Source organism: Vollenhovia emeryi, unplaced genomic scaffold, assembly GCF_000949405.1.
Source record: "Vollenhovia emeryi isolate VEMERY1.0 unplaced genomic scaffold, V.emery_V1.0 DF939247.1, whole genome shotgun sequence".
Lineage (NCBI taxonomy): Eukaryota > Metazoa > Arthropoda > Insecta > Hymenoptera > Formicidae > Vollenhovia > Vollenhovia emeryi.
The window spans coordinates 401,158-427,516 of record NW_011967119.1 but is presented as its reverse complement, the minus strand read 5'-3'; the positions used below and the strand labels follow the sequence as shown (position 1 = coordinate 427,516).

General features: G+C 42.0%; 1 protein-coding gene across 3 annotated transcripts in view; it reads left to right on the top strand.

Moving 5' to 3' along the window:
- Positions 1-26,359, top strand: part of LOC105559968 — a 427,615-nt gene that overhangs the window by 21,588 nt on the left and 379,668 nt on the right. The gene's annotated exons all lie outside the window — the stretch shown is intronic.

Genomic DNA, 26,359 nt, shown 5'->3' with positions numbered 1-26,359 from the left:
ACTATCCGATGTTAAAATTACATGATTTATTGTAACATTCCCTTTAAGATAGTAAATTAATGGCGCGCACAGCATATAACTATTGCAGCATACTAGGATGATGAAATTCTCTATTGCGCACACTCCACTTTACTGAAATACTGTGATATCACTAACAAAAGAGTAAAATTCCATGTCGGACTGTAAATTTACTGTATAGAAGTAAAATTAAGAACATGTATGAAATGTTATGGATGAACCGGAAGCTAATTTACAAATTATGTGATTAAAAATACCAGATTCAATTAATGTTTCATAATATTCCTGTATGTTTAATGAAACCAAAGGGAAAAATACAAATTTTATGTAAGAAAACTCATGAAAATTTAGGCAAATTTACCAAGAAATAAGTAAAATTCCTTTGTAAATTCGCATTAATTTTTATCAGTGTAGGTGTACAACATGGTTTTGTTCAGCGGTTACCCCTCGTGTACAGATTTGCGGCATTACTGGGCATTAATTTGAGCATTAGGCCTTGCTGGGACATTATAAAAATAAAATAAGACAAAACAAGATATACAAGATAAAATACGTTAGTAAGATAAAGTCGAGGATAAAGTCGAGGGGGAAACCGCTGACCAAAATCTTGTACACGCACCGGCATAAATGCTGTCCCTATCCTTGTGAGGTGCACGCACACAACTAGAGTCCCTGTAGTTGTGTGCGTGCACCTCACAAGGATAGGGACAGCATTTATGCCGGTGCGTGTACACCAATGCCCACTAATGCCCAGCGGGCATTACTTTATCTTATTATCTTATTTTATCTTTATAATGTTCTAGCAAGGCCTAATGCCCAAAGTAATGCCCAAAAATACCTAGTAATGTCCAGTAATGCCGCAAATCTGTACACCACAATGCCCTCAGCGGTTTACTCCTCGAGTAATACCCACTGGGCATTAGTAGGCATCGGTGTATGTATGTACATGATTTTGGTCAGCGGTTTACCTCTCGATGCATCTATAATGCAAGACTGATTTCTTTAAAAGCAATAATCTTTTTGAAATTGACACTCACGGGCATTTATTTTCAAGGAATCGATGTATATTGCTGCGCAAGGAAAGCAACAATTTTACAAGAGAATGATGTTAAACTTGTAACTTTTTCAGATGCATATTAGTAACTTTATGAAAGGAAATACTGAATGCAACGATGCAACGTACTGATGACGTTTGTTCTGGATATGAATACGCATGAAAATGAAATCGCATTTTTTTTATTTGTGTCACTTTCCTTGTGCAAAGGCGATATATGGAGCATTATTTGGCAATCGATTCACGCTGCCATTTCAGTAGTGAGTCAGGCTTTCGTCATACATCCGCGTCTTATTTAGTCGTTGCGGCGTGCATGCACTTTCGGTGCAATTCATTATTTGCGACCTTTCGAGCTCGGATCCTCTCGTAGGTGCGGTTACCAATAGATAAACGTGGTACCTATATACGTGAGCTCAGCGATGCTGTTCGCGCACGCTTACTTTCATCGCGCCGCGTGAAGGTATCTCGCATTTTTCCAATTTCTCGCTCGGGACCATCCTTCGCCGCGGCATCCCAGCTATCCGCTCGATAAGCGACGATATATTATTCCGATACACCTACGTTTATCACCACGAGAGGTTCCGACGAGAAGGCAGCTATTTCGTATTTCGCAAATCACGTTGCGCCGATCACGATTCAGCGAGCGTCTCGAGTGAAATGAAAAACGCGTTATAAGCGCTTTACCATTATCGAAAATTATCACACCATGTCCTTCTCTCTCTCTCTCTCTCTCTCTTTCTCTCTTGACTTTCAATCGAATCGTTAAATTTACACCCTGCTCAACTGTCGCCACATGACATTATAGAGCAATAATTAGAGTGGCCGGCGACGTAATATCGGAATTCATGCCGCGCGATTACCGCGGAAACTAACTGGCTAAATCCGCAGAGTAGTCTATTCGGCGCGCGTATGATTATCCTGCCATCAATGGGGGAATATGCTGGGAGTGCGCCGATATACTCGGGACGCGCTTATGGCAAATGTCATTAATTTATTTTCAGGTCAGCGCGCGATCGTACCTACATGCCTCGATATTCGCGCATTCTCCCGCAGAAGAGACGTTGATCGGTGACACGTCGCGCAAACTGATCGTCGACGACGATCGATCTGTAAACGCGCTGATAAAACATCGAAAACAACTGCGAATCGACGCAGCCCGAATCGCGTTGAATGGCCGGATTTAATGGTCATCGATTCCGAGGTTGGGCAAAGCGGTGATTCCGCGTTAACGGACATTGCATTATACGAAATAGTCGGTAATCGTAAACGCCGTTACTCATTTGGCCGATTTATTCGCCCGGCGTTATTAATGCTGATTGATGCGCGATGCAATACGCGTCTCATATTTTATCCCGGCGCTATTGAGGGAAGGAATAGCACGGTTGTAAACGGCTAACGAAACGCTGATGACAAATGGATAAACTCGCAGCTGCGTCTCCGTTTCCCACGCTGTTCTCGAAATGGATGCGCGATTATATTAATTTTCCTTGCGTATCGCTAACTTTCAGCTACTGAAGCTACGTTCAGCTTGATACTTCCCTTTTAAGATATATCGCCGTTAAACGATATTTAATAGACCTCAATAGAACAATATGTACGGTATTCCGTAAGAATCTTTGCATCGGGATTTAGAAGTACACGTCTTGATAATAAATTGCGTGAGTGTGTGAGGACAGAATCGGCTTAATCGGTAATTAACAGAAGACACGCCTCTAAACCGAGTCAGCTAATACGTGGCCCAATTCTTTGAAAAGCCGGAAGAAGTTTCACCGGGCACTTTCGCTCTCCAAGAGAACTCTCTCTCTCTCTTTCTCTCTCCCTCAAGTACTGAGGTCACGTCGGACTGGTTTGAAACCAGCGAAATCGATGATGGCGCTGTTTCCAGCAGCTACGAACGGGATTCCCGGGTAGATTCTCGTTCCTCTGGTAGATTGCTCTCAGCCGCAACGTATCGGAGGAGCTTCTTGCCGTTACGTGCCGTGCTTCTTGCTAGGAAACCTTACCGACTGCTGGTCTGCATCGACTTTTTTCCAAAGAGATCGTATCCACTTGCCAGGGGAAGTAAACCAATCCATCATCGTGGTCCAGAGGGATGCTGGATAGCACAGAGATGGCACCGAGTCATTGGAAATCGCCAGTCTAGAATATTAATATCCTGATTACGGATAGGACTCCTCATTGTTTTTTCCCTCATAGCGCGTGCAGAAGAGATTAAAGCAATGATTTCTTTTCTTGGGTAATTGCGAGGGGGAAACCGCTGACCAAAATCTTGTACACCAATGCCCACTAATGCCCAGTGGGCATTACTTTATCTTATTATCTTCTTTTATCTTACTTATCTTGTTTTATCTTATTTTATCTTATTGTATCTTATTTTGTCTTATTTTATCTTTATAATGCCTCAGCAAGACGTAATGCCCCAAAAATGCCCTAGTAATGCCCGGTAATGCCGCAAATCTGTACACCACAATGCCCTCAGCGGTTTCCCCCTCGGGTAATTGTTACCTTCAATCGTTTGCAGACATTATTTTTAGGTATCGTTTAAAAGCAATGCCTACACCGAGGGGGAAACCGCTGACCCAAATCTTGTACACCAATGCCCACTAATGCCCAGTGGACATTACTTTATCTTATTGTCTTATTTTAGCTTATTTTATCTTATTTTGTCTCTATAACAGCCCAGCAAGGCCTAATGCTAAAAAATGCCCTAAAAATGCCTAGTAATGCCTAGCAATGCCCAGTAATGCCGCAAATCTGTACACCACAATGCCCTCAGCGGTTTCCCCCTCGGTCTATACATAGGTACTTTGCAGAAATGTCTATAGGGACCAGAATGAAAAATAAATATTGCAAAAGTAATTGTAGTTAAATTAATTATTGTATAAAGTTAATAGGTATAACAGGCAGCGAGAAAGAGAATATATTACGTTATATGTGAAGTACTTGATGGTTTAATAGATGGGTGCTTTGTTAGCCACCGATAACGAGTGTGAATGGATTTGGTGCGTGCATATATGGATTCATGATTTTGAATTGCATAGTTATAATTATCTCGCGTTAATCTACGCGAGATAGCGTGCATACAATATTTCGAACTCGATTTTAACTTGCGACACTCCTTTTCTCATTTAGATATAATATTGCATTAATATTTGGTAGATTAATTCCGCGCAAATACGCTTAAATTCTCCCCCTTTCTCTCTCTTTTTCAAACGTACATGAAAGCGTAATTGAAAACTTGAAATTATTATATATTGTGGTATTATTGTCTAGATTATTATTGCCATTATGTACGAGTTTTCTCTGCTGTAATTTATATTTAACAAACGCAGGCAAATCGTACAATATAGGATACATTTAGCGTGTCCTGCCTTTATTATAGATCACAAAACTCACGTGATAAAATTTGCCATAGAGAACTATATGATAAAAATTGAATATCACGAAAATATCAAGGATAAAACGCCAATAATTTTACGAACGGTAATTTTTACAATAATACATTCGGAGCTCAGGTCTTTCCTTTGTCACATGTTAAAACTGACTGAGTCATGATATTAAAGCTAGTCAATACACCGGTACACCGATGTGGAGGCCAATAATTTCGCTAATTTGTTTTTAAATATGTGAGAATGTCGAAGTAGGAGGAATCCAATGGTCAATATCTTTATGTGAGTTAATATCATTTGTCTGTTCTTTTGTTGTGGATTATTTCGCTGATAAGTCTTTTACTTAGAAATGGTTCGGTGTCCAAAATGTTTGCATTGTTCCAACCGAAATAATGGTTTTGGCTCTAACAATAAGATATGTTGCGTGGTGACAGAGCGATTAGACTGCTCTAATTTTATATGGTTTTTATGTTCTTTAATTCTTGTTTTTAGCTTCCTCTTTGTTTAAGCCACGTAAGACGCATCGCGATTTTTACAATTTGTCCTGTAAACTACGTTATTTTTGTACTTGGTCGCTGTGTTATCTTTTTGTGGTTTTATAAATCTTGATAGCTTATTTAATAGTCTGAATCCCAGAGAGAATGTGGATTTCTTAATGTATGATCCAATGGTATTGGACAAAGGTAAAAATGAACATGTATATTGCTGTAAACGATAGCACCGCTCGTGCATAAGACATTCGTCAGAAGCATTATAAGAAATTCCACGAAAGATTATTACGCTATGGAATCTGCACATATTAGGATGAGCACGTCCGTTATTCCGCGACGTAGCGTTCCAGAGGGACACCGGATATTCCGAAGATGGCACCGGGACTCGGGACTGCATCAGCGTCCGTAGTAGCTCGATGGCACGCGTCCTTGACTGGAATATTAATATATTCTGGCTATGAGCACCCCGGAGGGACGTATAAAGACGAAGAAAGCGCACAACTCAGTAGAAATACTTTACATTCTCCTTCGCTCTTGACATCCTCATACAAAGTTTTTCATTTTATAGCTTCCCTTTGTTCTTATCGATTGCTTCAAGTTCCGTTGTTAAATTCAACGAGAAGGCACATATGATTTGCGGGCATTTAACCGTTTCTGACCTATCGGATAATGGTTGTATCGTATGAACTATTGGCAATGTTAAATTACACGTGTATTGTTGGCATGCTCTTCTTCGGAGCAATACTCGCAACGTAGGTCCGTGGTTATTGACTTTCCGCTTGTACACCCTGGTTAATAAATCGCAAGGCACGCAGTTCCGAACAATTCTCGCGCCGTCCGCAAAAGTTTGTTCGGCCGAGAAACGGCGATCTCCATTACGGCCACCTATCTTTCGCTGCCGGAATTGCAGAAATGCGTTTAAATTTGCATTCCATTCCGGTGTCAAATCACCGGGCGCGCTGAGCCCGGCCGCGCCCGGCCGGGCGAAGAGAAAAACAGCGATGAAAGAGGAACAGGTTCCAGTCCCCGGATTGCAGTACGTTGAGTTGCACTTAATCCGGAAAGCTAATTTTTCTTGCTTTTGGTCCGCACGCTACGCCCATCGTCGTTGTTAAGCGCATAAAGCATTTCTTCCGCGTGTACCACCGCTACGTGATACAAAATTACGCGGGTGCGTTAAATTAAATATACGGGATAGCTGATATCAATCTGCTTCAAAATATTAATCTCATTGATAATTATAATATAATAAATAATATAGGGATGAGGCAACAACTATTACCACCTTAAATATCTTCGAGTCTCACTTTATAAGGTCCAGAGGAAGATTTGTGTAACCAAAGCACGGCACGAAGGGGGACTATACGGCGATAATAATTTATGTTCGCATGGGTTCGGGTGGAGGCGCTTCGGAGATATTAAGATTAATTTTTTTAAATTGATTTATATTGATTTGTTTTTCTCCCATGATGTGACAGAGGTGTTCAAAACAAGTTCAGAACTCGTGACACAAGATCGTACGATCTGGAAGATTTGAAATTCGTTACTCTCTAAAATTTTTCGAGTGAAAACACTCACTCTGTTGGAGCAAATATGTATTCACTCCAAGAACTTTAGAGAGTACCGACCGTTCTTTCCCGCGGAGATTTAATATCATGTTATTTAATGTGACATGACTTCGCGCACAACTGTATGGTATTCTCAGATGATGTGTTTAATCGAAAAATTATTAAGAGAGAGAGACAGGGAAGGGGAGGGGAGGGGAGAAAAATGTCAAATTATCATCTACTGGAAATTATTTTAAGAGATGTAGTTAGAACTCAAGTATTTCGCAGATCTATTTGAAACGGTGAGCATTGAATCTAATGATGTCGAAGGCAGTTAACTGTCGCTAGTGACGGAGTTTCTGAGGACTTCTAGAGTTCGATAACCCGCAGATTAATCAAGTGCCTATTCGTAACAATATGAGCTATTGTCCTGATCTGATTTTCTGCGTTAACAATAAAGCAACGATCTGTTTAAATTTCGTTCTGCGATCTTTCTTTCGCAAGGTTTGACGATTAAAGCTTCATAATGGCATTTGTCTGCGGTCGTCAACAGATTTTCTCTTTCTAATCTCATGGTTACTAGTGGATTTTAGGAGGTCGTTGATGCCGTTGCAATTACTATCGATCAAAGTCGATCAAATACTATCGATCTAGTTCCATTGTCAAGAGACAATTAAATAAAAGGTAGAAACAAATAGTTATATTTAGCGTTGAATGGAGCCGCTAGGAATACGACTTGACGTTTGTCACAAGGTTTCCCGAAGTGTTAACTTTGGCCGCCGTGTTAAAATTGGCTTTTACAGTGTGGTGACATAAGGGTGAACGGGCTGCCGAGGGGGATTCGAGAAACGGTCAACGTCGATTCGACGCGTAGGTTGGGTTCGTGACCGAGTTTATCGAGCAGCACCCGTGTGACCGAGGCGCACAAATATAGCGAGGTTGATGTATTCCGGAAAGCGAGTGACTGACGCTGCAGGCGTTAAGAGACATGACGTAGGATGCGCGTAACTATTGAGCGGACGTGCAACCGGGAACTGTGGCGTGGGACAGCGATGAGAGAGAGAGACAGAGAGAGAGAGAGAGGCCAAGAGAGTTGAAGAACAGGGTCGTGCGAGAGTACAGGGCGATAGATTAGCGAACGAGGCCATTGATTGAATCACTTGTGATAAGATTTTGCGTATACTCCGCTATTATTTCGTTTGCGAATCTCGCTTCTTTAACTTTTGTATAATACATCTGAAGACATAAACAGGATGTGGTAGTTTAGATAATTGAATATTTGAAATTAGTATGAATTAAAATGTAGTTGTGAAGTGTGTAAAGATATAGAAGAAAATGCCTTATTATGATGCAGGTTTTCAACATCCAAATTCAATCGCAAATCTTTTTTTCGCGACGATTACACGATCTAACAATGAATTGTCCACTAAACAGATTACGCTCCAAGGGTAACAAATTTACGGTGGAACCAATAGATGATGCTTATTAATTTAGCAGAAACCCCGCTCATATTAGAAACTTGTCTCATAATAGGGGATTTTCCCCTACGTTTGGATAACCCAGAAACATTTTACTTTTTATAAAATACTTTAATTTACGTAACTAATTCGTTTAGTGATACGAGGAGTGGAATAACGAAATGAATAATTAACAATGAATGAAGTAAGAAAGACGAGGACCTTGAATGTTTGAATCAGCAAGGGTCTGCTTGTCCACGGGCGAGACGAGCGCGAGGTTAGTGGTTCTATTGGATTATAGAGGTTTCCGACACGTTCTATCAGATAATCCCAGAGCTTCGCAAGGGCTACGGCATAACAGAGGTGCCGGTTGTTCACCCTCGGCTATTTCGTACCTAGGAACCTTTGGTTTCTCAGAGATCTTACGGTTGCACGGAACTACAATTTGTGGTTCTGAACATGACATTTATGGATTCTAGCTTCAGTTCATCCACTGTGTCGAGGGGTAAACCGCTGGTCAAAATCGTGTACACCAATGCCTACTAATCTAAATAAATAAATAACTAATGTAAATAATAAAACAAGCTAAAGTAATGCCCCAGTGGGCATTTTTCTTTTTTATCTTATTAAATTCTTTATAATGCCCCAGCAAGGCGAAATAACACCCACTAATGCCCAGGAAATGCCTAGCAATGCCTACACGGAGAAAATGTTCTCTTGAAATTTACCCCGAAAATCGTGTAATCGTGCCATTTTAAAGAGCTTCATGAGAGTTTTTCGAAATTTTACCATACATTTTATTAGTAATTACACTCAGTACATATTTTATTAGTAAAATGTATGGTAACATTTTAAAAAACTCTTATAAAATTCTTGGAAATGTCATGTCGTTGCACGATTACGTGATTTTCAGGATAAATTTTAAGAGAATATTCTCCCCGTGTAGTAATACCCGAAATCTGTACACCACAATGCCCTCAGCGGGCATTTACCCCTCGCACAGTGTATTACTGGTACATATCCTGCGCAATTATATTAACTTTATTTGCATGCATTGACGCGGGGATAATTCGTTTCATTACATGTATCTACATATATGATTTGTCGCTGTGTGTCATACGGCAGCAGCAATCAAGTATGAGATTTCAGATAATGGCAACTTTGCCGTTTCAAAAAATAGAACAACGTTAGGATTTCATACTTACTCATTTTTTCCTTGACAACTATAGCGAATGCTTTCGGATTTAGTAGTCTGTAGAGTAAGCACGCGTAAAAATTTTGAAACGAATAAAATTAGAAAGAGAAGAATAAACTGAAAAATTTAAGGGGGGGGGGAGGAACTTTTAGTAACAATAGATTTTTGAAATAAAAAACTTGGAGATATTTTGAGAAACTCGACTGTCCGTTATATACTGCATTTAGTTACATAATATATTGATTCGCTCTATTATTATTTTAACGCAATAGACCGAAATATTTATCGAATATTAATGTGGAAACCAGGGCATTAACATGCCAATATTTGACATGCGACAGAACTAAATTTGATTTGCCACAATAATGTACGGGCTTAATAGAGTTAGTCGAAATAGTAAAGTTTAGTTCGTACTATTTATTCGTAATGTAAATAGAGAATTGTGTTTGGCATGAAATAAATTTTATTTTAGTCGCAAAAAAGCGAACGAACGTTTTCTTGTAATACGAAAATGGTGGCCAATTTGGGATATATTGACCGGTAATCGAACGCCGTGCCGAACATGGACATAGCAAACATTCTCAAGTTAGGTAACTCGTTTTCGTGACGTTTCTTTTGTCTCTGTCGGTGTTTAAGCTCGAAGCATCGTGTCCTCGCACGTGAATAGAAGAAGCATGTCGCCTGCTCCGCATCGCGTATTCCCTCAGTGTCGCGAAGAAGCTGTACGATCAGCTTCGGGAATACAAGAAATTACAAGATGCCTATCTGAGGGTATAAGGCTAATGGCCGCTGATTCAGGGCTTATAAAGACCGGGCTAAGTGTCGTCTTGAATCACGAACTGACTGACGTACAATCGAGGCGGTCGGTGCCTTCGTCGAAAGTACTTTGAACATTCCCGCACGTACACCGGCTGTTTCTCCTGCCGAAAATACGTTCCTCGCCGGATCGAGTTTTCAGCACCGTTTCGAGAGACGGAGATGCTTCAGCCCGTGCGAGGTCCGAAAACTAGAATGTTTGACACATCTGTGCTCGGTCAGCGTCTTTCTTGATTACTCAATTTTGAGCGGCCGGTCGTTCGCTCGTGCTGTCACTTCGTAAAATGAAGAAATAGTTCCTCGGAAAGATTCCTCGTTCCGTCGTAAAATCAAAACTTGTCATCGCGATCCATTTAGTTTTCGTTTGTCGAAACGAATATTAAATCACCAGCTGTGCAACGAAACCGCTTATCTTTCATGTACTATATAAATATTAGGTCTGTGCATAAATTCCCGAGGTTTTTTAACAAATTCAAACTCTTCGAAAAATAGGCTGCAATAACATTTTTTATTCAAGAGATTTTCCATCGCCCTCGACAACTTTCTGCCCAACGTTCTGGCAGCAAATAGATGCCACGGTGGCAGAAGGTCGCTGGGCTTTTAGGCGAAGAAGTCATCAACCCATTTTTCGTCAACATCAAAATCACCACTCTGGAAGCCCCTGTACTTTTCGCATATGCTTACTGACACAACTCCTACCGTATGTGCCGCACAAATTTCTTTCGGCTTCTGCTGCTGTCTTTTTGCTTTAAAAAAAAAAGAAGCATGTAGTGGCGAGGGTGGACTTTTTCAGGGTTCGTCTGCAAACGAGTGCAAAACAACGACTAAACGAAAAAACACTCAAAAATTATGCCACATGACACTTAGCAAGTGTCGAATAGGTCACGCAAACACCGTAAAAGGCGGAGAGAATGCCGACTTTCCAAAAGTTTCGTCCCACAAATTCGACGAACTTATCTATAGATTTAATACTATAAACTATTTATTGATATTTCCTTATTCTGTGATATGCTACATGTAGAGCCAAATTATATATTATCCAGTTGACTTGACTAAATGTCTCGAACCACCCGTTTAGCCCGTATTTAATCAGCTTCGTTCTAATTCTTATCCATAGCTTTCATAAATCTAACGCTTTCTTTACAGAAGAAGAAACGTTGATAGAGAAAGACGATTTACGGTTGGTCAGTCATGTAGATCGAATCGAATGTAGCTTTTACAATTACGCGACGTTCATTCGCAGTTTGTCATATCAGAGAAACGAGGACTTGATCCTCCCGAATTAAGGGATTAAATTATCGGACGCTCTCCACGCCCAGAGAAGTTCGTCCTCTTCTGGGAGATTTATTTATTATCTGTAGGGGGACAATTTGAATGGGGGGGGGGGTACTTTTATCCGTGACGTGGCGAGGGATAACGCTCGGCTGGTGCGCGCCGCGCCACGCCGTCTAGTCGAGGATTTCGCGCGGAAGTCCTCCCGAGCTTGACGAATGCGTTTTACGTCTTCTCGCGTGATTACTTCGCACGTAGCGCGACGCCAGACACCAGCCGCGAGCGGGCGTGCTTGCAAACGTCACTGTGACAAATGGCGACCGAAAGCGGACGAGTAAGGCTGCGACGTGACCCCCGCGGTAACCCCGCCGAGAGGAGCATACCGGAGCTCCTCCCGGAACGTCGCCGCGCCCCGGCGTTCTCCGCGGTCGTAACTCTCGCCTCGTTCCTCGCCTGTCGGGCTTCCCCTCCGGCAAAAATTATTCCGTTGTTGCGGAAAACGGCCGTCTAACGACGCACATACGCTAAGTGTACATTACACCGAATTAATCGGAGGAAATGGAGATGGCAAGGGGTTTATCGCACCCTAATAAAGTGTACACCTGTTACCGAAAATGGCATAAATTTCAGTTATCTTTATTTCCCGCACACGGAAAGAAAAATATAGCTGCCGTAGCTAAAGACCGCATATGTGGCAACTAAATTTCAGTTGTAAAATATGGACAGCTAATGTTCAGTTGTGATAGCTAAGTATTTTGTTACAGTGCCTATCTGTGTTAAGTGCGACAGCAAACCGTTTGCTGTGGTTTAGAAATTTATAGTTAGAGCAGCAAAATATTTTTAGCAAACCACGATTAGCTACGGTAACGAAAATGTGCTTCTAATGTACATTGTCCATGTAGAAGTATGTATTTATTTTGTTTAGAACAGTTCAGAATTATTAAATTTGTGTTAAGCTTTTTCTTCTTCTTCTTCCTCGTGTATTAGGCTTAAAGTCTATTTTATCTAGTTCTTTCTGGTACTTTCATATTGTAACTAGTAGGTCCACTCTCTGCCGGCCCGCGAGGGGGAAACCGCTGACCAAAATCTTGTACACCAATGCCCACTAATGCCCAGTGGGCATTACTTTATCTTATTATCTTATTTTACCTTATTTTATCTTTACAATTCCCCAGCAAGGCCTAATGCCCAAAAATGCCTAGTAATGCCCAGTAATGCCGCAAGTCTGTACACCACAAGGCGGTTTCCCCTCGGTCTGTCCAGAGCAATGTCGGATGCGCAGAAGGGATCGACGCAAAGCGAAACAAATGACGGAGTGGACCCACTAGTTATACTATGGCACTTTGAGCATTTGGTTTTACTTCATCTTCGGTAGACTGCTAACCTTGCCGGAGGAAACCTCCAACCTCCAACTTGGCGGGCTACACCCCTAAAGGGCAGGATACTCTCGGTGATTGCCACTTCCCTCCGAGGGGTTCCGAAAAAACCAGCGGTGTGTCCGTGGATTTCAACTCGGATCTTTTCGTTCATTTGCTTATTAAGCAGCGCACATTTCTCTGCGCCACGCACGCCTTTTGTTAAGCAAACCTCATTTCCCAATATTGCCCAAGTTATTACCTTGTTAACGCCGTTTATCGTCTAAAATTTGTACACCTATTGCCGAATGCCGTGGACCCGTTGGGAGAGGGCGTTGGAAATGAAATGTCAGAGGTGAAAATAGATAATAGAATTTTCTTCTCCGTTTATAACCTGGCGTAAAATTTTAATCTAAACTTCGCTCGCCGAAATATTTAATAATTGCGAATCGGGCGAAGTCGCGAGGAGGGCCAGTGAAATTTTCGCTGAGCGGAAACGCGCGCAATATCGTCATATCGTTAGCATCCCCGTTCCGCGGTATCAGAATCTATTCGAGCGGAAGGTACGGGGTAAGCAGACATTGGACCGTCAAGGCGATTCGCCTCGAGGTAAGAACAGGTTATCTGCTTTATCGAGCAATCCGGAAATTGAGTCTCAGCCGTCAAGGGCTAATATCTCGCCGGGGCGGGCGTTTCACCCCCGCGTCGGGACTCAACTCTGCCTCGGCTTTCTTTCGAGGATTGCCTTGATTTAGGCGGAGCCCGAAAGTACGGGAGCGGGACGTTGTTCTCGTTTCGATTACGGACCGGCGTGGAAATCCTCGGCGATAATAACGCGAGCCCCGTGGCGCCGCTGATTTCGTGGAAATGCAATTACGAGCCGGGGACGGGTGAAGCTCGTCTGCGACGCTGGAAAGAAATCCGGCCGCGGAGCGGTCTCTCGAGGCGGGACTGGTGGAAAGAGAGAGAGATTGCTTCTCTTCTCGCTGAATTGCAGCGATATAAGTAAGAGCGTCTTTAGGTAGACAGCGTAGGCGGTGAGCACGGATGAGTTTTATGCAAGTTTGTCCCGTGGAACTTCTGAGAGAGAGACATTTTACTAAGTCTTTCTTTCGCTGTTACGCCGAATGATTAATATTTTATCCCGCCTGACGTTACGATACTCTTCGATACACCGGTCTGCTCGCTTTGCTTCGGTTCCCCAGTTGATCTTGTACTGGATATATTATATCGATCTGTCTCGTCTTTGCTTTACTTTATCTGGTATTATAATGTGTACGCGGAGAGCATTTTTTCTTAAAATTTATATCGAACGTCATATAGCCGTGGGACAACATGGCATTTCGAAGAATTTTCTCCGAGGGGTAAACCGCTGAGGGCATTGTGGTGTACACTGTCTGAAAGTCCATCAGTGGATTTTCACTAAAAACAGCGAATAGTCACTGATTTACAGTTATAACTGCGATTTTTAGTAGTATACTTATAATTGGAAACAAGGGGGAAACCGCTGAGGGCATTGTGGTGTACAGATTTGCGGCATTAGTGGGTGTTAGTTTGGCCATTAGGTCTTGCTGGGGAATTGTAAAGATAAAATAAGCTAACAAGATAAAGTAATACCCACTGGGCATTAGTGATCATTGGTGTACAAGATTTTGGTCAGCGGTTTCCCCCTCGACTGGAAATTAGTGACTATTCAGTGATAATCCACTGATTGACTTTTAGAGAGCAGATTTGCGGCATTACTGGGCATTACTAGGCATTTTTGGGCATTAGTTTGGGCATTAGGCCTTGCTGGGGCATTGTAAAGATATAATAAGATAAAACAAGATTAATAAGATAATAAGATAAAATAATGCCCACTGGGCATTAGTAAGCATTGGTGTGCAGGATTTTTGTCAGCGGTTTACTCGATTTTCTCTTAAAAATTCTGAAAATCGTGTAATCGTGGGACAACATGGCATTTTGAAAAACTTATAAAGTTTAATTTTACTAGTAAAATGTATGGTAAAATTTCACAAAGCTCTCATAAAGTTCTTGAAAATGCCATGTCCCATGATTACATGTTTTTCAGGGTAAATTTCAAAAGAATATTCTCTCCGTGTATTAATTGATGATTGATGAACGGGCAAACGACACGCAAGTACGCGGAATGTCTCTTGACAGCATTCACTATTTTTGTCTCTGTTATTCAATAGACTTTTTTTTCTGATTATAAAGACGTTCATGTAACGTTATAGTTTGTATGATATTGAGTAACATACCTGTGTAACACGACTTATTAACGGCCTGTCTCAATACCCATTGTGTATCGCGAAACAATAGGCTTGGTGTCTCGACGATGAGGTTTGACAGCGGAAAATCTTAAGTAGATCAGAAGGAGAGTCGAAACTTGAGTGCTCCTTTGCTAATCCCTTCCTCTCTTCGAACGCCGCGTGCTTTATCGCAAAAGTGCAGGAAAAGAGGGGCTTCGGCAAAAGAAAAAAAAAATCCAAGAGGCGCGAACGTTTCATTCTTATTTTAGTCTGTGGAAGCTTACAATAATTTCTGACGTGTTTTGATTGAAATTTACGCATGACTTCCGATATAAATTCAATGTTATCTAATCGAAGACAGAGCAGCACTTGTCGAATAAATTAGATATGACGGTTGCAAATATAAATGTTCATAGTCGGATTTGATCTTAATTATGTAAACTGATATGCATGTTAAAAATTAAATTAAAGGATAATAATTAGAAGGATTAATCTCTAAAATGCATTTCTAAAAAAAGACGCGAGAGAATGTCTCCTAGTGATTTGTAGGGATTCAAGTGGAAAGATCCAGGATAATTAAAGTATTTGCTCGGAGCTGTAAGATGAGCAGAATAGTAATTTATGTTATTTCCTGGTTATAATGAGAGTATATTTTAAATATTTCAACAAGTTAACTTGTCTTATTTATCATTTTTGTCTCTGCTCTATAGCTATATTTTTTAATAAAAGCGATTAATTTAGCGAAGTAGGAAGAATATTTTCTATCCAACTGTTTTTCACGTTTTGCGATTTAAATATAACTGAAAAATAGAACATATATAATTTACATCAATTTTGATGTGTATCTTAAATTTACGTGTTTTTTAAAAATATCACTTAATATCATAAACGGAATATTAATCTGCTTTTTTATTATTAATGTAAATTTTAGTTTTACATGACCAACGGCAACTGAGAATAAAAAATTAATAATGGCTCTTATTTTACTAATTTAATTTTTATATTGCATTTTATGTTAATGAAACATAAAAATTTTTTCAGAAAAGTTGTAATAAACACGTCTCACAACAATAGATCTTTCTTTTTCTGCATCTCGTTATTCTCTTTTCGGGTTACGTCAAAGTTAAAAGATTATTCTGCTCGGATATTGTTATACTAGTTACTCGTATTTAGTAATTTTCTGACGTTTCCACAGTTAGAGAAATATAGATGGGAAAAGGGATGCGAATTGGCCATTAACTTAGCGACGCGGAGGAACGTTGTATTATCTCCACCCAGAAATGGTGTAATCTGATGGAAACGTGAGAGCTTTTGGCAGCGGCCGGACGATTCGAAGGGATTCCGTTTATTAGATTCGCAGTCATAGATACTTAGGAGAATTTCTTTTATTAACCGTCGACAACGTGATAGGAATTCAGATCGAGCGCTACGCTTAAAGCCGATGAGCTAGAAATTGGACCCGTAATCCATTAACGCCATTTGATATTTTAATCAATCGATAGATAAAAATCGTAAGAATGCCTGATGAAAATAGCACCGAGACATCAGATTTAAAGTTTGAATTTATATGAAATTGTAATTGATTAGCTTTTCGACCACGGAAATGCAAGCACCTGGTCGTAAAAGATAAAAGCAATTTCCGCTTTAAAATATATCGTATCACAGTAATAACGCGACGACGTTCCGGAAGAAATATGTCGGGCGTCTCGCGAAGGCGGGCGCGTCTTCCTCGATCCACCCACGGAGTCACGTAGCGGAAAAATGGCTTAATCCCAGAAGTCCTCTCACCTAGTTTCCTGAAGCTGACGGCCCGCATTCAACGGACTGGTCCTTTGCATTCGTCGGCCTATCCCGAATATTGGTTGGACGACAAGCGTCGTTGTTGAAATTTCGCTGAAACATTTCGTGCGGAAGTTAAAGTAATATGAATGCTCTCTCGTCGCCACGACACAGTGTTGTGACTCGCAAAGGTGCGCTCGCTGAAACGTGACTACGAGATTACTTTGCCGGTAAATTACGCGGGAGGGAAAGTATCAAGGGAAATTTCAGGCCGTATGCCTTAAGTAATGATAAGGCTGTCGGTACGTCGTATATATTTGCATTTCGATATATCGACTCCCGAAGTAGCGATCGGTGAGACGAGTAAAACGGAGAGACTGACTTATTTCTTGCGAATAACAAGGGAAGATAATTACGCACATTGATGTATTAATATTGACAGCATTACCGATTTCATGCTGGTCCACTCGCTTCTGTTCTCGGTTAGCGGGAGCTCCGTCGCAGAAACGGACTAACGTGTTTCATGCATTGCGCGGTTTGCGTGTGCCGTACGGTTGACGGAACGTCGGAGTGTGGTACTAAATTTTGATTCGTCGCTCTTGGGCACTGCTAAAGACCCTCAGAGCTGTTGGTGCGAAGGCAGCGACGGAAAATAAGCGCGATAATGAGATCTGCGTAATAAGGACTTCGAGATTTTCATTAGAGAGCGCGCTGCAGCGTTTATTATGCTCGAGAACATTCAAGAATAATGCAATTTGCTAATTTACATGTCTTGGCTACTTTACGTAAGCATTCTTCAGAGAAATAGCGTTTCTCGGTCTCTCGGAAAATACCGCTCTTTTAAAACACGCTCGATACAATGTACATTGGAATTGCGTTAATCAATCAATTCCAGTGTACAAGTTGCAACTATTGTTGCGAGGAAAGCGAGTGACATTAGTATCTTACTCGAGAAAGAGAAATAATGAAACTGTTATGCGAGGGCGGGAGGAGGGATGGCTAGTCAAATCCGGTCGAAAACGAGTGCTTTCTCGGGTTTGTACAGCGCGGAGAAATTCCAGGGGGTTAAAATGTTACACGGAAGTTGTTAACGCGACGAGTGCCCTGGGACCGAGCGCTCGCACGTCGGCGGAGTATGTGCACCGGCGAATGTGCCGACGCATTCTCAGGGGAACTACGGCGATTCTAAAGGTCGTTCATTAGTGTCTAAGGACACACACGCTCCGCGCGGCTCGATCTCTGTCGTCGCCTCTTCAGAAAAAGGTAGAGCAAGTCGTACGCCGGGGATTTGCCGGGTCTCTAAAAGCTCGTCTCTTTCCCGCCGTCTCTCCGCGCGTGTGCTCGCTTCTTAGCCGCGTCCTCCGGTTTTTCAGCCGCCGGAACGACACCTGCCCGACTCGAGGGCTCGAATCGGTGGATCAAAAAATGGGTGCGATCGACAGGAGAAACCTGTTCGATCCATGTAGTTCGCGCCTAGCCTCCACCGATCCATGCGGTAGATAGCGTTAATGGTTAATGGACGGTCTAGCTTGCACGTCCTGGGATTTATTGTCGACCAAAGTTCGGGTCCACCTGGACAAACGGGTTTTCAATTTACTCCATTGAGCTTAAATGGACGACACGATAACTATATAAGCATCCATTTTGTTATAATGAAACGTATCTTTTCATATTTACGCGGGCCACTTGAAAGGTTTTCGCGAGGGGGAAACCGCTGACCAAAATCTTGTACACCAATGCCCACTAATGCCCAGTGGGCATTACTTTATCTTATTTTATCTTTGTAATGCCCCAGCAAGGCCTAAAGCCCAAGCTAATGCCCAAAAAATGCCCTAGTAATGTCCAGTAATGCCGCAAATTTGTACACCACAATGCCGTCAGCGGTTTTCCCCTCGGGTTTTCGGAATGAAGTACGAATGGCACAACAGACGTCACACGTTAAATGATAAGTTCCAACCGGTCTACAAACACGGGAAAAACCGAGGGGGAAACCGGTGAGGGCATTGTGGTGTACAGATTTGCGGCATTACTGGGCATTGCTAGGCATTACTAGGCATTTTTGGGGCATTTTTTAGCATTAGGCCTTGCTGGGCCGTTATAGAGACAAAATAAGATAAAATAAGACAATAAGATAAAGTAATGTCCACTGGGCATTAGTGGGCATTGGTGTACACGCACCGGCATAAATGCTGTCCCTATCCTTGTGAGAACTACAGGGACTCTAGTTGTGTGCGTGCACCTCACAAGGATAGGGACAGCATTTACAAGTATGCCGGTGCGTGTACAAGATATGCGACATTACTGGGAATTACTAGGCATCACCGGGCATTTTTGGGGCATAATAAAATAAGATAAATAAGATAAAAGAAGATAATAAAATTAAGTAATGCTCACTGGGGATTAGTGGGCAATGTACGTATTCATGTTAAAGTGGCGTAGTCTTTTTCTTAGTTGTTCCAGGATTATTAAGACAATAGACGGACGATTGCGTCGCGATTTGGTGGCAGATTCAGTGAGGGATGGGCGACACAGTATCGGGTGTCGGGAAGCGCGCGAATTCTCATAGATACGAGGGATGTCGCATTAATATTCCCGGCCGCGTCCCTGTCTCGTTTCCTCTTTTTCCCCGTACCTCTCTCTCTCTCCCTCCTCTCCCTCGCTCTTGTCCACGCCGCGTTCTCTCTGCGACGAGACGGAGCTTTCGCCGGCGGCGGCTCGTGCGCCAGATTGCAATCGCAACAGCTTCGTTAATTACCGGATTCTGCGTCCTCGCGCGACGCCCGCCGCGCCCTCGACCGCGCCGAACGTCGGATTTGCACGCGAGCATACCCTCGGGACGGTCGTGACGATCGTCCACCGGTACTGCCCACTCATGCCCGGACGATCTCGGGCCGCGACGTCGTGCCGGACTTATTCCTTAACCCTTGACACCATTCCTTCCATTCAGTGATATTTTTCCGAGGCCCTCGCGCGCCACGATCGCACGCCGCGAATAGATACGTGCCTCGTGCTTAGAAGTCTCGCCGGAGGCGCATCGCACGTCGACACTGACGGGAATCGCGTCATGACGGGCGTATTTTTACGCTCGCGGAAGAGTTCCAAGTGGGCTTGATAATCTTGTCCGTCGCTGTAATGATAACACGTTAATTACAATGGTTCGTGCGAGGGGGAAACCGCTGAGGGCATTGCGGTGTACAGATTTCCGGCATTACTGGGCATTGCTAGGCAATTTTTGGGCATTAGTTGGGGCATTAGGTCTTGCTGGGGCATTAAAAAGATAAAATAAGATAAAATAAGATAAAGTAATGCCCACTGGGCATTAGTGTGCATTGGTATACAAGATTTTGGCCAGCAGTTTCCCCCTCGGGTTCGTAGTACGCGGCCGAAAAAGAATCTTCTCTTAAAATTTACCCTGCAAACCATGTAATCGTGGGATACGACGTGGCATTTTGAAGAATTTTATGAGAGTTTTTCGAAATTTTACCATACGTTCTGCTAGTAATTCGTCACACACTTTATTAGTATGGTATTATATGCATGGTAAAATTAAAAATTAAAAACTCATAAAATTCTTCAAAATTTTCAGGTAAATTTCAAGAAAAACTTCTCTCCATGTACTCGATTGCGCAGATGTGTTGCTTCCTCTTAGAGGAAGCTTTGTTTTCGTGAAAAAAAATTGATTCTCAATTTTCTTTACCAATGTGTTAGAAATGTTCCAAAACGTTCGAAACATTTGGACCAAAATGTATGTGTGTACGCTGAAATTGGTGTGGACACTAACTTCCGTAAATTTTGAGACATCGGTTTAAATGTTTTTTTTTTAGATTTGCAAAGTGTCATTAAAGGAAGATCGATATTGAATTTGGTGTTAATTGGTGCACGGGTTCGGTTTATCCGTATATACATTTATGGATATAAAATTTTAAGAAAAACTTCTCTCCGCGTACCTGGCCGCGCAGATGTATATTGGGTTTATATTACAGATAAATTAATTAATATCCAACGGAGCTGCTATCAGGTTAATTAGAAGATGAAAGAGGCGAGCGTAATGTTTGCGTTAGACGCACAGTTACACGATATTAATCAGAGGGACTGTACGACGGGAAAAGAAATTATTGTAAAGAGACTGGATATCTTTTTACTGTCGTATGGTTATATAGAAATGGACGTCATTATAAATTGCGAGTGCACCCCTCGTCATAGTGCAATTAGGGAGTCCAGTTCCCCCCCCCCCCCCCGGGACTTTTAGGACTAATTCTGAAATTGAAGACAAGTCGCTAAATAAGGTCTACTAGTGATTCCCTTCCGGAATAGCATTTGGCGTAGCTGCACGGCCGCGGAATTTCAAACGTCTGTTTTGCATTCCGCTGCGATCCTTCTCTGCTGGTCCGGCGCGCAACCATTACGTCGGAGATCGCTGACTGGGAAATTTATACTTAACCATTCAGCCCGCGGTGACGGCAATATCGTTTCGAATGGGCCATTGCTCTCGGTTTTCCTACCTCGCCGAGTTATCCGCGAGGCTGCCTCCACGTCTTTCTCAATGCCGACGTTAAGCACGGCTCATTCCTCTTATCGTCCCTTTTGTCGACAGGGTCGGATTAAGCGTGACAATCAGACTGAATTCAGTTATACAGTCACCGTCAAAGCGAGAAACGATAGCTCTGTTTTATTTATTATTTTACTTGGCGGCATTATAAGCTTGCAGTAAGCATTCCGCTGTATACCGAGTGATCACTTTGTGATCGTTTACCGTAAAACTATGGGATGTTTACATTTCGCTCAAGATTCCGAATTACCTAGGTCTGACCCCGGTCGTTCGATAGTCGCCAAAAGTATTGAGTAAGTATCGCGCGAAGTATAGTTTCGGTGCGAGTTACAGCTGTCTTTGTTTCTACGGTGACTCCCGTACGTCGTTTTCAACGCTTCGGATCGATCCGGGCTCCTGGAACTTTGAACAAATTTAATTTCCGCTGTAAGTTCAACGTTCCTGTCGAGATGTCAAAAACGTCTCGCGAAAAACTATATAAAGATAAAAGCGGATCATCCTGATTTGTATGCGGTGACACTTAAACGTTTATATCGCTCTCGTATGAGCGTGTTTCCAAAAAAGTCGTCATAAGGTCGGACATACATCGATCATTTGCGAAGCCGTTGTTAAAATTCCGATAACAAACGGTCCCCGCCGGTCTCCCATTTCTTTCGGCCGGCCGGTCACTCGGTTCGTTCTTTGGCGCACATTTTCTTGCGCGACAAACGAATTACCTCGCTCGGCCCTTTGTTCCAACGTCGCTTTTTCCGCGGTCGCTGCACCTACGAATCGCATGCCGTGCACAAAGTATATCGGCCAACGGCAGCCGGAGGACGCATATTATCGCGGGCCAGATTATCCTTTTTGAGATTCTTCTCGCAAAGCAGACCCGTCTCTCACGCGGTCACGATAATAAATGTCTTTCTCTTCCCACTCGATCGGTAGGGGATAAGGGAAGAGTGCGTCGGCCCTATATACGGTCCCTAAACTTGCCACGGACCGGTACCACGTAGACGGATAATTGAACATACATCAAAGCGAAAGAAGCCTTTGCGATGCCAGGAACGACAGGATGAAGAAAGATAGCTGGTCCCGTCGACTTATCTGAGAGGAGAAGGAGGCGGCCCGGACCTCCCCAATGAGATAGAAAGGGAGACGGAGATAATTTCGTACGAGTTAATGCAAAGAAAGAAAGAGATACGGGAGAGGAGAAGGAGAAGAGACGAGGCAGGGAGGGAGGGAGAGAGAAGTTGCCGCGCAGCAGGAGGACATAAATTCAGTAAACGCCGTCATTAGGGCCAATCCGAAATACCGGGCGTCTATTAAACATGGAACTAAGATAATTATCTGTACTGGCTTATTCTCAACCCGCACCCGCGAATTGCCCTAAGGATAGTTCGATGAAAGAGAGAAAGAGACAGGAAGGATAAGAGAGAAGGGGGGGAGGGAGAGAGCGCTGGTCCAGGCTCCGCATTGTTAAACTTCTTGTGGTGGTCTCTCTCGACTGTTTCTTTTCTCCTTCTTATTTCGACTTATCCCCCCTCCCTCTCTCTCTCTCTCTCTCTCTCTCTCTTCGCCCTCGACCTTCCTTCGGTCTTTCCTTCTCTCCGCGATGCACCGATCTTGGTGACCGTGGAATCCCGACACAGCTGTAGGAGAACAGAATCGCTCGAGAAAGAGCGGCCGAGCAAAAAGCGCTAAACTACATTTTTAGCCGGGCGTTACATTTGTCGAATACCAGCAGACCCGAATCCCGCTCCCAGAGAGCCATTAAGAGTGTCGCGCATCTTACTTCAGAACGAACTTTTATAGCCGCCAAATAGTTACGTACACACACACGCGCGCGCGTACACACACATACGTAAGTTAAATGATATATTGAAGTATAATTCTTGAAGCGTAATTCTGATACAGCTTTATCGGTTGGCTACATTGATGTGACTTCTTTGCATTGTAATACAGCGAGATGGGCAAACGAAACAAATCGATGCTACTTTTTGATGATTCTATTACGTCAATGAATTTATTAAGTGACATTGTGTCGGCGCACGTCACGTGAGTTTTGCTGCATTAATTATGAATTCGTTACATTATGCTACTGCATGCTGTTTGAATTATCGTATTGCTCCGCGTATTGCATAATTGAAATTATGGCTTCTGTCTAATGCGTTATGTAATTACCGATGCGTGATGTTTGATATCAAGCAATTTAGGTTGGATGCGTGAAAATTTAATCATGCGTCAACATTTAACTTGGAGGCACATTTTTTTTTAAAATTGCATATTGCAACAATACTCATTTGCACAGAATAATATTCACTTTTAATAAATAATTACGTACTTTACGGTATTGTTGTGTTATGAACAATAATATTCGCTTTTGTTATCTTTCCCCGTTCGCTTATTATAATTTTGAATCCCTTGGAAAAATATAACTTGTGAAAATTGCGGTTTTCCTACGTTTTCAACGTCGACAATGAATTTCTGCCGCGAAGAATATATTTATCTGTTTGAAACAATTCCGATTTATGCGTATTTGACTGCATTGAAACATTATCCTCGGATTCAGCCGACCTTTTTATCCGATTCTTCACTCGATATCATTTTCTACTCATATATCCATTCCACGCTCTGCTAGAGTTCGACAATTAAGCGATTGAAAAAAATATTTATTATCTTTATTATTAATTCTTTTTACATATTCGGTTCTTTTTAGTATCAGAAAAAAAATTTGGCCTCGCCACGAGTTCTCTGTATAGTTAGGGGACATTTTGCATCAATTTTGCCAAAAAATCAAAAGATCCCTTTTGCGCGGTAGAAATGCTTTTATGAGTCGATCTACTTTAGTGGCTTTGATGTAAAAGTTAATTAAAGTGATATTCGGCCGAAACGAGATTGGACGGCCGGGGCAACTGGCGCAGAGTCGCGCGCGCGTTAATCCGCGTCGTGTCGTGTAATAAAAAAGGAACGCAATTGCGAATCTGTTTCACTTTATCTTAGTACGGCTATCCGCGCGATCGTGAGAAATAATTAAGAAACATCTCCGCGGCGCGCCTTTAATTTTCGGAGATTCTGTCGCGCACCGCGCTGCGAAAGTTCCGGCTATTTATTTCCGGAGTTTTCCAAGTGGGCGTCGCGCACCCGCGTATATATGTACGCTACGTAGAAAAGTTGGAATTTGATGCTCGCGCACGTAATGAAAAAGTTCAAGCCGAGTTAACGATATCGTATATCGTGTTAATGTCACCTGGGAAATCTTAGAATCGGTACCAAGCGTCGTCTGTGTCCCTGGCGAATAGCGTGAACTCCAATTTTACGCATCGGTGAATGCCTTTGATATAATAAAGTAAAAAGCATAACGCGCGCAATGTTATAAACTATACACGTATATAGCAAATGTAATAAGAAATAAAAATTTGTTTCTGATAAATATATGTATAATATATTACCGAGGGGTGAATCGCCGAGGGTATTGTGGTGTACAGACTTACGGCATTGCTAGGCATTTTTTGGGCATTAGTTTGGCTTATTACGCCTTGCTGGGGCGTTATAAAGATAAAATAAGATAAAATGAGATAATCAGATAAAGTAATATGCCCACTGGGCATTAGTAGGCATTGGTGTATATGATTTTGGTCAATGGTGTACCCCTCGTATATTATTACATATTATATTTTTTGATAGCGTATATTTACTTGTCTGCCTATAATTCATTTCGACAATTACATTACATTTCGGACGATACGTTAAGGATGTATCGTCCGTATTATCGGAAAAATTTTAATCTCTCTCTGTGTAATAACAATTTTTATTCTCTACATTTTAATTTTTCTTCGGCGGCGAATGGAGATTTCACGAGACGAGGTAAACGTTGAAAAGCCATTATTGGCCTTGCGAGGGTACACGTTCGCGATATCGATACCGAGTGTCCACCTCGTAACGTTTCATACCGAAATCGCTCGTTCGAAATAAAGGCGTGGCCACCCATTCGAACGTAGCCCAGATCGAGATCCTGGACCGTCGGCGTGATTGTCGCAAGGAGGTTCAGGTGGCTCGTTTCACTTGGTAGGACAAGTCTTCGGGGGCCTCTTTCGGTAAACGACAAAATGGAGGATGGGGACAGCGAAGTCGTGTGTGTTTTTCGCTTATTGGACGAAAACAAATAAGGGAAAACTCATCATCCGGTCCCATTCAACACCGGCAATAAAAGAAGCTGAGCGAAATAAGGAAGCGTGATTGTGCCTCTTCCTCCTGTTTCATCTTCGACCACGGTAGCCTAGAGCTTCATCCTCTACTCCATCCTACCTTTACTCCATCTGACTCTTCGAATTTCAACAAGCTCTCTTTCTTCCCGTTTTCTCAGATTTGATATCATTTTGAAATTCTTTGTCAAGTCTTTCATCTCTTTTTCTCTGTCTTTAAATTGGATGCAGCCAGAACAGTAGAATGTGTCTTAAATTATGCTATATAAAATTGCCTTAGTTAATTAAAGTTAATTAAAATAATTATTTCATACTTTATGAACTACAGTATAAAGCATGAATTCTTTTTACGTTCAATTGTATTAGTTGGACGTTTCTATTTTCCTTCGATTTCACACACACAAAAAAAAAGATAATTTTGGTAATTATAGAATCGCTAAAGAATGTAGCAATCTTTTCTGATGGAGAAAATAATATGATTCTCTGATAGAGAGTCCGTTTTGCATTATTGCTATAAATTTATTAATGAGATTAATTGTTCAGCTTGTTATTCTTTTGAATACATTTTGAAAGGCTATTGATGTTTGTCTCTGGACAAACTAGGGGTTTTCATGGAATGTCGTCTTCTACCCAGAAACTCTTGTGACGACGGGGCCAAGGGAGCTTTGGGCGGTCTTGATCTTAAAAGCGGTTGCATGACGCAAAGGGTAGCATTCGGATTATAGGTCGTCTTGAGAGGTGCTTCTGTACAGCATAAAGTCGACCCTTGTACGTCTAAGAATGGGCTGAGCATTGTTGCTTCTTGCAGAGCCTTTTCTATAGGACGTTCCACCATCCTTTTCCCGTTGCATTTACATCCACCTTTACATTACTTTGTATGTAATCTAGATGCAATTTGAATTTTTATTATTTAAAGCTGTGAAATACAATTTGCATGTAATAATAGAAGTACACTATTTCAAGTATTGTAAGATTTACACGGCAACATTTTTACTTTAAAG